Source organism: Aotus nancymaae, unplaced genomic scaffold, assembly GCF_030222135.1.
Source record: "Aotus nancymaae isolate 86718 unplaced genomic scaffold, 86718_ANA_hifiasm-v0.15.2.pri h1tg000053l, whole genome shotgun sequence".
In the NCBI taxonomy this organism is placed as follows: domain Eukaryota; kingdom Metazoa; phylum Chordata; class Mammalia; order Primates; family Aotidae; genus Aotus; species Aotus nancymaae.
The window spans coordinates 9250094-9265035 of NW_026988467.1; the positions used below are offsets into that span (position 1 = coordinate 9250094).

Sequence of the window (14942 nt, forward strand, 5' to 3'; positions counted from 1 at the left end):
GAATGTTGGTCGTCCCCGCTGTGTGCGCGGTCCCCTTTTTGTCCCCTCCTTAAGCCGGCCACTGACTGGAGGGTCGAGGGAGGGAGGGAGGGAGAGTGGCTGTGGGTGAGTGGGGTGAGGGTGCAGGTCCACCCAGATTAGCTTCCCCAACCCGCGTCCGGCAAATCAACACTGTGGATTGAATTCGCTGGAGCACGTGGTGGGTATTTGCCCCAGGAAGAAGGTCAGTGGTGGGCTGAAGTCTATGTTGGGTTACCTCAGAATTGAGTTTGGGGACTGCTTTAGGAAAACTGAGGGCTTACCAGCAGCCAGCGCCAAATTAATCACTGCGGGGAGAACTCAAATTAACCAGGTGTGTTTCATTGAGCCCAGGGGCTGTTGGAGAGAGAGAGGGCCTCAGCTGACCCAGGACCCTGGTGGACCCCTGCATAGAACCATAGCAGGTGTGGGTGGATGCCTGCTGAATGATACAGAGGGAAAGGAAGGAGCAGGCTGTTGGTCCAGTGGTTGGTTGCAATGAGGGGAGGGAGGATCCAGTTCCCCTTTAATCCTACAGGAAGAGAGGAATCCAGGCTATGGAGTTCAATTCTAGTCATCAACCTTAGGCAGTGGGAGGAGAGTGGTGGAGTGGGCTTTAGGCAGGAGGGAGGGTCTACACAGCAAAGGGGAGAGAGCCAGATGCCCCCTTCCATCCCCAATGGGCAATGTGAGGTGGTCCCCACTTCCTCCCCAGAGGGCAGAGGGGCAAAGCCCTGGCTGGACACATCCTGTCCCAGCTCTGCAAGCCCTCACCTGGGGGAAGGTAAGAGTTTGGAGTGCCAGGGTCTTGGGGAGATAAAGGGAAGGAAGAGATGTGAGACGAGCTTGGGGGGCTTTGCTGGTTTGGGGGCTGAAGCTCATGTGCTTCCTTTCTGTAGAGTGAAGCCCCCTCCACTTTTTTTTTTTTTTGAATGTTAGAGACAGGGTCTCACTCTGTTGTCCAGGCTGGAGTACGATCATAACTCACTGCAGCCTAAACTCCCATACCCCACTACCTTTTTTTTTTTTCTTTTGAGATGGAGTCTCGCTCTTGTTGCCCAGGCTGAAGTGCAGTGTCAAGATCTTGGCTCACTGCAACTTCCCGCCTCCTGGATTCGAGTGATTCTCCTGCCTCAGCCTCCCAAGTAGCTGGGATTACAGGTGTGTACCACGATGCCTGGCTAATTTTTGTATATTTAGTAGAGACGAGGTTTCACCATGTTGGTCAGGCTGGTCTCGAACTCCCAACCTCAAGTGATCCTCTGGTCTCGGCCTCCCAAAGTGCTGGGATTACAAGTGTGAGTCACCATGCCCAGCCTCCTATACCCCTTTTTAAATAAAAAACTATATATTTAATTGCACAAGGAATATGTAAATATATCCTCAAAGCAAAACTATAAACTCTACAGATAAAGCCAAGTCTCTTGACACCTCCTTGTCCTGTCCCTTCAAAGATGTAACCACCAAAATTGATTTGGCGTGTTTCCTTTGCAGACCTTTATAAACCAATGTCCATATTTATATTGTTTTTATAGAAATATATAGAGTTTTTCATATACCATACCTTATGGTATGTATGGTTCTTCATTTGACTTTATGATGTCTATGAGACATCTTGGTGAGCTTTCCATGCTGAAACTTACAGATTCTCTGCCAAGGTTTTAAAATGCCACGTGGTCTTTTACCAAGTGGGATGTTTCATAGTTTATTTATGTCCTGGATGGTTGGGTGATAAGGTTTTCACCATTATTCTTTATCTGTTGGTGTGCTGTTACAATGCACAGCCCTATATGGGTGCTTTTGGAAATGAATGTGTGTGCTTCTTTCCTAGACAAGAGGCTGAGAAGAGAATACTGAGGTTGCAGGGTGAAAGTGCATTGAATTTGAAAGACACCACCGAGCTGCTTTCCAGGGTGATTGGACAATTTAACCTCCCACTAGCAGTGCAAAGAGTAGTAACTTTCCCACATCCTAACCGACGTTTGATCTTATCTTATCAGCATTGTAACTTTTCTCAATGTGATTAGTGAAAAGGGTTTTATCCCTGTTGCCTTAATTTGCTTTTCTCACCCTCTGGGGAAGCTGAGCGTCTCTCTGGGTTTGGGCAATAGGCCACTTCTTGGCACGAGTCAGGGTGTCCTTGGGGAAGGGGCTGCCTGCTCAACACAGTACTCCCTTTGGCCTCTCAAGCCTTCTTCCACTTCTGTTTTTCCCAGTAAAGGTTTAGGAAGCTCATTATTAAAAAAAAAAAAAAATCCCAAATTAGGGCTTGAATTTCCTTGAGTTTAAAATTCTTTCTTTCTTTATTTTTTTGAGACAGAGTCTCACGCAGCTGCCCAGGCTGGAGTGTGGTGGCACTGCAACCACCCTCTTCTGGGTTCAAGTGATTCTACTGTCTCAGCCTCCCAAGTATCTGGGACTACAGGCACCCACCATCAGGCCTGGCTAAGTTTTGTATTTTAGCAGAGGGGTTTCATCATGTTGGCCAGGTTGGTCTTGAACTCCTGACCTCAGGTGATCCGCCCATCTCAGTGACCCAAAGTGCTAGGATTACACATCGGCCTAAAATCCCCCATTTTTTTTTTTTTTTTGAGACAGTCTTACTTTGTCTCCCAGGCTGGAGTTCAGTGACACAATCTCAGCTCACTGTAACCTCTGCCTCCCAGGTTCAAGGGATTCTCCTGCCTCAGCCTCCTGAGTAGCTGGGATTACTGGCACCCGCCCCACGCCTAGCTAATTTTTATAATTTTGGTAGAGATGGGGTTTCATCACGTTGGCCAGGCTAATCTTGAACTCCTGGCCTCAAGTGATCCACCCACCTGGGTCTCCCAAAGTGCTGGGATTACAGGTGTGAGCCACCGTGCCCATCCTGACATTCTTTTTTCATCTCTATTTGATTTTTCCCAAGACTCCATCATTTTTTGCCTGGTACCCTGAGGCAGGAATGCTTTCTTGCTAGCTGTCACCATCTGAGAAAGAGCCTCTAATGATTCATATCACTGTCTTGCCTGATTGTGTTTTTGTGATACGACCCAGGATTAACTGGTGCATATCTGCAGAGAAAAATTTATTCCCCCCAGCTCCATCCTTTTCATCCAGGCACCATGGGGTGAGGTTAGGGGCGGGGGAAGCCCAAGCCTTCCTGTGAACTCTGTAGACTTAGAATTCCCCCAACATCATGATCCTTGCCAGTCAGTACTAAGGTCAAACAAGCCTTCCTCCTATATCCACGTACCCCCAGTTCCAGCCAGATGTAAGCAGGTTTGCCCCGGGTTAGTGTGCAGGCTGGAACCCGGAAGGTTCTCATGAATGAATCTTAGCTGGGGCTGGACGCGGTGGCTCATGCCTGTAATCCCAGCACTTTGGGAGGCCAAGGTGGGCAGATCACTTGAGGCCAGGAGTTTGAGACCAGCCTGGCCAACATGGTGAGACCCCCCCCTCCGGTGTCCGTCTCTACTAAAAGTACAAAAATTAGCCAGGCATGGTGGTAGGTGCCTATAATCCCAGCTACTTGGGAGGCTAAGGTAGGAGAATTGCTTGAACCCAGAAGGCAGAGGTTGCAGTGAACCAAGATCGAGACACTGCACTCCCATCTGGGTGACAGAGTGAGACTGTGTCTCAAAGAATTGTCGCTGGGGTGGTAGAAAAGCTCTATGTATCACTCCTCCGCCTAGCGTTTTAACTTTAAAAGCTTAGCTAGTTACCCTATAGAGTGAAATGCTAATGGTGGAATTTCAGGGAGTGGCAAAAGGGCGGGAGAGAATTTCTGGTTTTGTTTTTCAAAGAGGACATTTCTAGGGCTGCTCAAATCCTGCAGGGTGGCAGGACGAGGCGACCTGGAGAGGAGGGGACTCTGAAGGAGTGGAAGGAGGGGCTGGCTTGTCTTAATCAAGGCCATCCCTTCCTGGGGCGGCACTAGCACTCTGGGGTCAGGGAGCTGCGTTACTCAGTTTGAGAGCAGTGAGTGCTGGAAGGAGGGGCATTTACTGTAAGTTTCTGCTTCTGCTCCCACTCATATCTGACTTAGACTCGTTTCTTGAGTAAATTGTGATTCATTCTAAGGTTTGCATACTCCCTCATCACGCTTCTTCACATCAGGACAATCATCAGAAGGAAAATGGGGCTGAAGGATGTCTGTGTCTGGGTGGGGGGAGCCTGGGAGGCTTGAGGGTCCTTGGCGCAGATGGCTGGTTCAGCCCAGCCTGGGCCAGCTTGTCCGGCCGGTGCACTGACTTTGCGGTTGGGCCATCTGGGATGACAATTCTCACTTCCCAGCAAACATTCAGTGCGGAGGCTCAGAGGTGGGGGAGGGTCTTGCCCACAGTTCCAGGACTGGTTGGGGTAGGGCCTGCCTGAGCCACAGACTACACATGCAGCATGTCAAAAAAGGCAGCTCTGGGCCACACCACTTCTTGTCTCTCTCTTCCCTCCCAGGTCCACTCAGGGGATACTGGGGTGGAGGTGGGAGGGGGACCTCCTTCTGGTATCTACAGTTAAAACCACTGGGCATTCTTGTGGCCTCGCTGGTGGGGAGGGACTTTTTATATATGGCTCCTTCTAGTTACTCCTTGTGTGCTTAAGTCCTTTGGTGACACTGATGCAAGTATTCACACACACATTCATTCTGCAGATTGGAAATAAGCAGCTGTTCCAAGCCAGGCATGGCTCCAGGGACTTTCGTCCAGCCTCTGCTCCTATGCCCCCAATGACAGGATGCTCACTCCTTCCTGAGGCAGCTCATGCCATCCTGGGTTAGCTCTGGCATTTAGATGATCTTCATGATACACTGAAATCTAGGGTTGTTTTTTTTTTTTTTAAGACAGAGTCTTGCTTTGTTGCCCAGGCTGGAGGGCAGTGACGTGATCTTGGCTCATTGCAACCTCTGCCTGCCAGGTTCAAGCAGTTCTCCTGCCTCAGCCTCCTGAGTAGCTGGGATTACAGGCACACGCCACCACACTCGGCTAATTTTTGTATTTTTAGTAGAGACAGGGTTTCACTATGCTGGCCAGGCTGGTCTCAAACTCCTGACCTCATGATCCACCTGCCTCAGCCTCCCAACGTACTGGGATTACAGATATAAGCCACTGCGCCCAGCGTTTTTTTTTTTGTTTTTTTTTTTGAGATGGAGTTTTGCTCTTGCTGCCCAGGCTGGAGGGCAGTGGCATGATCTCGGCTCACTGCAACCTCCAACTCCCAGGTTTAAGTTATTCTCCTGCCTCAGGTTCCTAAGTAGCTGGGATTATAGGTGTGCCACCACACCGGGCTAATTTTTGTATTTTTAGTAGAGCTAGGTTTCACCATGCTGGCCTCTAACTCCTGACCTCAGGTGATCTGCCTGCCTCAGCCTCCCAAAGTGCTGGGATTACAGATGTGAGCCACCGTACCCAGCCTGAAATCTAGTTTTGAAAATGAGTCACCTCTCTGTTCCTCAGAAGTGTCTCTGACGATGTGAAGACTGTGACCTTGGGTCCCCAGAGTCTCTGTCAGTCACACACCTGTCCTCCAACATTTATTCTTCCTGTAGCATGAGCTCAAGGCTCCTCATCTGACTGTTCTCTTCATTCATTCCACACACATTTATTGAGCACCTTCTGCGTGCCAGGGAGCACGCTGGGTACGGCATCCATGCACTGTATAGCCAGGTCTCTGCCCTCCGGAACTGACATTTGGCAGGGGTGACAGTAAACAGACTGCTGCTAGTTGCAATGAGTGGATTAGACTCCTGTAGTGTGAGAGAGATGGGTGGCTGCCTTAGATGGGGAAAACAGGACATCCTCTTGCAGACGGTGACATACACGTGGAACGAAAAGACAGAGACAGCCAGTGAGAGATTAGCAGACGAGCATCTGGGCTCAGGGGGCAAAAGCCCCAAGAAGCGGCGGAGGGGAGCGGGGGAAGCCGGTGTGGCTGGAGTGAAGTGGGTGAAGAGGGGTGTTAGGAGAAGGTGTCAGGAAAGTTGGTAGATTGTGCAGACCTTTGTGGACTGTGGTGAGGTTTTTGGCAGGGGAGCGATACTGCATCATATATTTAAAGTTCCCTCTGTCTGCTGTGGAGGCTGGGGGCTGGGGGGAGCAGGTAGGATGGGAGCAGGAAGCCAGGTCATTGCAGTGATCCAGGGGAGGAGTGAGCAGAGATAGGAATGTGCTTCTTTTCTTCTTTCTTTTCTCCTCCTCCTCCTCTGCCTTCGCCCCGTCCTCCTCCTCCTTCTTCTTTTTTCTTATGTAGAGACAGGGTCTTGCTATGTTGCTCAGCTTGGTCTCAAACTTCCGAGGCTCAGGTGACCCTCCTGCCTCAGCCTCCTATGTGCTGGGATTACAGGTGTGAGCCAATGTGCCCAGCTGGAAGGTGCTTTCAAGATAGAATCAACAGGACCGGTGGATGGGTCAGGTGGGAACGCAGAGGGCAGGAGGGAAATCAGGGATCCTGTCCATATTTGGGAGCTCAGCATCTGGCTGCATGGAGGTGTCATTTTGGGAGGCAGGTGTTTTGGAGAAAAGTTCTATTTTGCCCATGTTCAAGTGCAGTTAACCCTATAGCGGGTGACGGGCTACAGGGTAGCCCTTTTGCCACTTTTGCCACTTTTCCCGCCCTTTTGCCACTCCCTGAAATTCCACCATTAGCATTCCACTCTATAGGGTAACTAGCTAAGCTTTATAGGGTAAAGTGGGGGTTGGGTGTTGAAGTCTGGAGCCCTCTACAGTGTTCAAGACCCTGATTTGGATCTCTGGGTACCAGAGTGGACTGCAGAATTTCTGGTGCCACCTGGGCCAGAGACCACTCCCCAGTAGACTCACCTGACTTCTATTAATCTAGCCCAAGACCCCATTATTTTTGCCCCCTACATTATCCTATTGATTCTTTCCACCACAAGCATAGGCTCTTTTATTCAGCTTGGTTATAGTGTGTGCTAGTTTTCTTTTGCTGCTATAACAAATTAGCGCACATTTGGTGGCTTAGGACAGCATGAAGGTATTGTCTTATAGACCTGGTGGTCAAAGGTCTATGACAAGTCTGTAATCCCAGCACTTAGGGAGGCTGAGGTGGGCAGATTCCTTGGGGCCAGGAGTTTGAGACCAGCCTGGCCAACATGGCAAAACCCCATCTCTGCTAAAAATACAAAAATTAGCCTGGTGCAGTGGTTCCTGCCTGTAATCCCAGTTACTCGGGAGGTTGAGGCACAAGTATTGCTGGAACCTGGAAGGCAGAGGTTGCAGTGAGCTGAGATTATGCCACTGTACTCCAGCCTGGGCGACAGAGCAAGACTGTCTCAAAAAAAGAAAAAAAGTATATGATAAGGCAGCGGAGCTATATTTTCCTTCTGGATATGCTGCGGCAAAATGTTTCCTTGCCTTTTCTTTTCTTTCTTTCTTTCTTTTTTTTTTTTTTTTTTGAGATGGAGTCTTGCTCTGTAGCCAGGCTGGAGTGCAGTGGCATAATCTTGGCTCACTGCAACCTCTGCCTCCTGGGTTCAAGTGATTCTTCTGCCTAGCCTCCCGAGTAGCTGAGACCACAGGTGCGTGCCACCACATCCGGCTAATTTTTGTATTTTTAGTAGAGACGAGGTTTCCCCATGTTGGCCAGGATCGTCTTGATCTCTTGACCATAATCTGCCCGCCTTGGCCTCCCAAAGTGCTGGGATTACAGGCGTGAGCCACCGCCCCCAGCCCCCCGACCTTTTTTTTTTTTGAGACAGAGTCTCACTCTGTCGCCCTGGCTGGAGTGTGGTGGCACGATCTCTTGGCTCACTGCAACCTCTGCCTCCTGGGTTCAAGTGATTCTCCTGCCTCAGCCTCTCAAGTAGCTGGGACTACAGGTGCCTGCCCCCACGCCCAACTAATTTTTGTATTTTTAATAGAGACAGATTTCACCATGTTGGGCAGGCTGGCCTCGAACCCCTCGCCTTGAGTGATCCACCCACCTTGGGTTCCCAAAGTGCTGGGATTATAGGTGCGCACCACCATGCCAGCTAATTTTTGTATTTTTAGTAGAGACAGGGTTTCCACATATTGGCCAGGCTGGTTTCGAACTCCTGACCTCAGGTGACCCACTTGTTTCGGCCTCCCAGAGTGCTGGGATTACAGGCATGAGCCACTTCTGAGAGACAGTAGAGCATTTGGTTAAAGGTATGAACTTTTTTGTCAGCCTGTCAAGGTTATCCTTTGCTTCTGACAGCAGATAGTGACCTTGAGCAAGTTCAGTTACCTCTGTTTGCCTCGGTTTCCCCATCTATAAAATGGGCTAATAACAGTAGCTACCTTGTACTGTCAGGCTGGTGTAAGGATGACATGAGTTAGTATGTGTCGAGTGCTGAGAGCGGCTCCTGGACACAGTGAATGCTGTGTAAATAAAGGTGAGCCATTATTAGGTGCCTGTTGTATGCTGGCACAGTGGATGCAGCTGTGGAGAGGAACCAGTTCCAGTCTTTGCCCTCGATGGGTGACAGTGTGGGAAGGGGAAGACAGAGGAGAGAGTGGCCAGTACTGTGTGGGGGACTGTCTGGGGCCTGCGGAAGTCCAGAGGAACCCATCTTCACTTCTACCTGGGTCAGTCGGGGGAAGGCTTTTGGGGGAGTCTCCAGAGTTTGCAGAGATGAGGCTCTGAGCCACAGATGGTGCCATTGTCCTCTCCAGCTTTGCCCAGGGCTCTGAGGCAGCAGAAGGGGTCAGAGGTCAAACAGTACATCAGTGCTGGTGTTTGGGGCAAGCCTGAGGTCTGCTTTGGAAGCCCCACCCAGCAGGTTTCTCTTGGGTCCTCCAGGGGGCTGAGAACTCCTGGAAGTGTCGCCCACAGCTTCATCTCAGCAATCAGCTTTCTTGTTTTCTGTTTTTCCTCTTTTTTGAGATGGAGTTTTGCTCTTGTCGCCCAGGCTGGAGTGCAGTGGCACAATCTAGGCTCACTGCAACATCCGCCTCCCAGGTTCAAGGGATTCTTCTGCCTCAGCCTCCCTAGTAGCTGGGATTACAGGGGCCCGCCACCACGCCTGGCTAATTTTTAAAATATTTTTAGGAGAGATGGGGTTTCTCCATCCTCCCCTCCCCTCCCCTTTTGTTTCCTTTTGGACAGAGTCTCACTCTGTCACCCAGGCTGGAGTGCAGTGATGAGATCTTGCCTCACTGCAACCTTTGCCTCCCAGGTTCAAGCAATTCTCCTGCCTCAGTCTCCCGAGTAGCTGGGATTACAGGTGGCCGCCACCACGTCCAGCTAATTTTTTTGTATTTTTAGTAGAGATGGGGTTTCACCATATTGGTCAAGCTGGTCTCGAACTCCTGACCTTAAATAATCTGCCTGCCTCGGCCTCCCAAAGTGCTGGGACCTCAGGCGTGAGCCTCCATGCTCAGCCCACTACATTTTCCTTTGCAGCTGCCATGGTCCTGTGGCGGCTGTTGCTGCCCGGGAATGTACTTCGGGGCTTTGTGCTTTCTACCCCATCTCAGCTGTAGCTAGGGATGCAACTCTAACACTACCTTCGGCCCTGGAACCTTCAGGGTCCCTGCAGTCTGAGCAATTGGCTCATGGAGCTGGCACGGGATTTCTGTGGGGCAGTGGGGATTTCTCGATGGGAAGTGAGGATTGAGCAGTTGCTGAATTCGGACTCGAGATGTGACCTTGTTAAATGGACTCACTGTTCTCCATCCTGTCCACCTCCCCCACATAAATGGTACTGAAATCCTTTAAAGGTTCCCTAGTGCCAAAGGCAACATTTCCCAAAGTCACTGTCTGGCAATGGCAGTTCTGAGGAATAATGGTTCTATGGCCAAGGAAGTTTGAAAAACATGGCACATTTTTCTGACCAGCCCCCAAACACTTCTTTGGAGAATCAGAGAGTAAGTAAGCACATCAAAGGCTCTGAGAGGCCCAGTGATCTAAAATGGAAACCTCTCAAATGGACTCCAGTAATGATTTTTGTTTGTTTATTTATTTATTTATGAGACAGTCTCATTCTGTTGCCCAGGCTGGAGTGCAGTGTTGCAATCATAGCTCACTGTAACCTCCAATTCTTAGGCTCAGACAATCTTCCCACCTTAGTTTCTGAGTAGCTGGGATTACAGGCACATGCCACCATACCCAGCTAATTAAAAAAAATTTTTTTTGAAACCCCATCTCTACTACCCAGGCGTGGTGGCGCATGCCTGTAATCCCAGCTACTTGAGAGGCTGAGGCAGGAGAATTGCTTGAACCTTGGGAGACAGAGGTTACAGTGAGCTGATATTGCACCACTACCCTCCAGTCTGGGCGACAGAGCGAGACGTGGTCAAAAAAAATTTTTTTTTTATAGAGACAGGGTCTTGCTATGTTGCCCAGGTTGGTCTTGAACTCCTGGGCTCAAACAATCCTCTTGCCTTGGCCTCCCAAAGTGCTGGGATTACAGGTGTGAAGCACCGTGCCTGGCCTTGTTTTTTTTTTTTTTTTTTTTTTTTTTTGCCTATCATCTATTACCTTCCTGTAGCTTCAGCATTTGATAAAACGCTATCTGGGAAATGACAGTGAAGAGCTTCTGTGCTCATCTCATCTCTTTTTCTGACTCTCTCTTTTGACCCTCTCTTGCATTTTTAAGTTCCCTTAAACTGCATTGGGCTCAGGTGGATAATCCAGAAGAATCTCAAAGTCAGTGGGTTCACAACCTCAATGCCATCTACCACCCTGATTCCCCTTTGCCATGTAAGGTGACATATATGAGCACATATATGAATATATATTGGAAATAGATGCTAGATGTTGCAAAGAAAAATTAGTACTGGGGCAAAGGATCTTTCAGCAATGCAGTTTTTACTCCTGGACTGCAGGAAGGTACCCTTACTAGCCATCATGCCACGAGAGTACAATGAACAAAGGAAAACAGACAAATTTATCCCTTACGCATTTGGGGTCGTCCTTACTGCTGTGTCTGATCTCTATTGGCTGGAGCCAGACCTCACAATCTAAACTAAAACGTGATTGGCTAACAACTTAACACTTTTTAAAACAAGTAAAGGCAATGGAGAGCTGGGACATGCCTGTGAGTATGTCCAGCACAGATACCTTGGTTAAGGTACAAGGACATAGAATATACTACGTGCCTGTAAGCATGGCATGTCTAACAGCTACATAGGATAGGGCTTAACAAAGTTATTAGCACACTTATTCTCTAACAAGAAAGGAAACTTAAAAAAATTTTTTCTACTTCCCACAATATGTCACCCTAGGTCCTGGGGATTAGGAAGTGGTCATCTTTAGGGGGTGCTATTTTGCTGACCACAGACCCTTTCTCATGTTCTCCTTCCATCCCACATGACAGTAGGCACCCAGTGAGAGTGATATGATTCTTGCTAACTGGCAGAGCAGGAGCGTCACCATCTTGGACAAGCGTCACCATATTAAGTTCTCCTTGATTAGAATCCGCCTAAATCCAGCCCCAAAATGTCAGCCTAACGGCTAATGTCAGCATGACCATAAACCACAATGACATCTCCAACCAGAAATATTCCAACTCTAAGATAAACACCCCCATGTGACCAGAGACATTCCAATCCCACAGTAAAACTCTGCTCCACACAGAAACGTTCCTAGCCTGCGATAAGCTCCCCCTCCCAGAACCTTTAAATACCTTGGTCTGTAAGAGAAAATGCTGCTGACCGAAATTAGCCCGAAGCCCCTCTCAGCTTTATTCTCCAGAATAAACCTATCTTTGACTGTTAAACCACTTCTCATGTTTTCTTCTGCTTTCTTCAACTCTTACACAAACATCGTCTCCGGATGCTCGCCTGTCCCTGAGGGTCCTTCCAGCCAGGGACTCCAGGCTCCGTCCTCTGTGGCTGTTTCTGTGTCCACTGTCTTTGGGTTTTATCTCCAACCCTCGGGCCAGACAGCCTGGATCCCTGCACACTCTTCCTCAGCTGTGCAGGAACTGGGGGAAGCTCAACTCTGCACCTGCTTGTAGGTGGGACAACCGTGAGAGGTGCTGGCTGTGGCCAGGGAAGGACTGTGTGTACCAGTGGGTGTGTTTAAAGAGGGGGAGGAGGATGACTTTAGTTTCAGGTAGTCTTTTAGTCTGGAGGTTAAGTGAGCGCTCAGTGTGGAGAGAGGGGTTCAGAGTCCCACAGAATTAGGAGGTGACCGAGTCCGGCGTGTGGTGCTGTAGTCTAGTGGTTGCTTAGGAGTGGGAGTGTGGCAGCAGAAGCGTAGTCCTCTAAAATGTCCATACATTCTATTTTGTTAATTTATGACAGGGTCTCACTCTGTCACACAGGCTGGACTGCAGTGGCCCAACCACGGCTCAAGCGATTCTCCCATCTCAGCCTCCCGAGTAGCTGGGACTGCAGATGCATTCCACGATGCCTGGCTAATTTTTGTATCTTTTGTAGAGACAGATTTTCTCCTTCGCCATGTTGCCCAGGCTGGTCTCAAATTCCTGACCTTAAGCGATCCTCCTGCCTCAGCCTCCCAAAGAGCTGGGATTATAAGCACAAACCACTGTGCGCAGCCAAACGTCCACACATTCTAATCCTTGGAACCTGTGACTATGGGCCTTGAGACAGGGAGATTATCCTGGAATTATTAGGACAGGCCCAATCTAATCACATGAGACCTTAAAAGCAGAGAACCCGGCTGGGCACGGTGGCTCACACCTGTAATCCCAGCACTTTGGGAGGCTGAGGTGGGTGGATCACCTGAGGTCGGGAGTTCAAGACCAGTCTGACTAACATGGAGAAACCCCATTTCTACTGAAAATACAGAATAACCCAGGCATAGTGGCACATGCCTGCAATCCCAGCTACTGGGGAGGCTGAGGCAGGAGAATCCGTTGAACCCGGGAGGTGGAGGTTGTAGTGGGCTGATATCGCACCATTGAACTCCAGCCTGGGCAACAAGAGTAAAACTCTCTCTTAAAAAAAAAAAAAAAAAGCAAGGAGCCCTTCCTGGTTCTGTTAGAGAGAGATGATAGAGGTGAAGAGAGAGATGTGATTCAAGAAGGACTCAGCCCACCATTGCCGGCTTTGCAGGTGGAGTAAGGGGGCATGAGCCAAAGGATGTCACAGTCCCTAGAAGCAGGGAACAGCCCTTACTTGGCTGTCGGCAAAGAAACAGGGCCTCAGTCCTGAAACCGCAAGGAACTGAATTCTGCCAACAACCTTAGTGAGCGAGGAAACCGAGAGTCCCATAGAGCTTCCAGTAGGGACACAGCTTGTGACCTGGATGGGGGTGATCAGAGAGGGCTCCCCAGAGGAAGCGTCACTCACAAGTGAGGTCCCGAGGATGAACGGGAATGCACTGGAATCAGGGACTGAGGCGGGCAGGGGAACGGCACTCACAGGCTGCCGCGGGGAGTAGGGTGCCTGTGGGTTGACAGTGGCAAAAAGAGGCTGGTGGGAGAGAGCACCCCGGGCTTCACAGGCAGGCGAGGAGGGCAGGGCCTTTTGGGTCCTGTTAAGACTTTGGTTTTTTTTTTTTAAATATGGACCGTTTCACAAATTTTCATATCATCCTTATGTAGGGGCCATGCTAATTTCTGTATTGTTCCAGTTTTAGTATATGTGCTATTGAAGCAAACACAAGACTTTGGGCTTTATTCACAGCTGGGTTGGAAGCCACCTGAGAGTCTTCAACAGGATAGAGGGAAGACAGCCAATGGTGTTTTAAAAAGATCGGTCTGGTGTCTGCACTGTGAGCTCGGTGGGGGGATGGGGTGGATGAGAGGAGACCCTCAGGTGGCCACTGTCAAGTCCAGATGGTGGGAAGGTGAGGAAGAGATGGTAGATTTGGGGGTAAAACTGCAGGTGACATAGACAGAACTAGTGATAGGTTGGGGAGGCTGGGGACCAGGGAGAAGCAAGCATTTCAAAAAGCAGTCAGTCTCGGCCAGGCATGGTGGCTCACACCTGTCATCCCAGCACTTTGGGAGGCTGAGGTGGGTGGCTCATTTGAGGTCAGGAGTTCGAGACCAGCCTGGCCAACATGGTGAAACCCTGCCTCTGCTAAAAATACAAAAAATAGCCAGGTGTGGTGGCAGGTGCCTGTAATCTCAGCTACTTGGGAGGCTGAGGCAGGAGAATTGCTTGAACCTGGGAGGTGGAAGTTGCAGTGAGCTGAGATTGCGCCACTGCACTCCAGCCTGGGTGACAGAGCGAGTGTTCTGTCTTAAAAAAAAAAAAAAAGCAGTCCGTCTCAAGGAGAGTGGGAGCAGGGGTCTCAGAGCCGTGGACTACAGTGTCCCCTACCCCAGGCAGCAGAAGCTGACGGATCAGAGCTCATGTGCCAAATCCTGACTCTAACACTGCCCAGCTGTGTGACTTTGGGCAGATTTCTCAATGTCCTTGTGTCTCAGTCTCCCCATCTGTAAAATGGGTTGGCAGTTGTTGGCTATTAGAATTACTTTTGCTATGGAAAGCCGTTCCAGCATTTGCACTTTTTTCTGCTCAGCTACTGTTAGGCCAGCGCATCTCAAACTCCCTGGGGCTCTTGTTAAAATACAGATTCCAGTTAGGCAGCTCTCGGGTTCTGCAGTTTGAGAAAGTTCCCAGGTGGTGCCCATACAGCTAGCCCAGGGCCTCACCTTGAGTAATAAGGTGTCAGGGTGCTCAGTGGTGGAGATCCCCGGGAGACAGGGAGGGGAGAGGTGCTTACCTCGCTGGCTCTGCCCAGCTCTGGCCCCTTTGGGGATTTTGCATTTGACTGGACTCCCCCAGCCCCCCACAACTTCTAGACTCATCTCCCGCAGGTATGGTCTGGCTGAGACCAGGTGGGGCTTTTTGAAAGTGAACTTAACAGGGTTTGTAGGGAAAACCAAACCAACCTGAAAATAGACAGGCCTAGAAATGGTAAAGTTTTGGGCCACACTCTCTTCATCTTGATGCTGCTAAGGTGGGGCCAAGGGCCCCCAGCTACACAGCTCATTACCTTGTGGACACCTTGTTTTGCCTTGAACCTGCGGGGAACTCCACCCAAAA

General features: G+C 49.8%; 1 non-coding gene across 1 annotated transcript; it reads right to left on the minus strand.

The window, feature by feature from the left end:
* Positions 1-13444: 13444 nt before the first annotated feature.
* LOC135269528 (U6 spliceosomal RNA) lies at positions 13445-13548 on the minus strand. The gene has a single exon (XR_010337792.1). It is a non-coding gene; the product is annotated as a U6 spliceosomal RNA (small nuclear RNA).
* Between the last annotated feature and the right edge of the window lie 1394 nt (positions 13549-14942).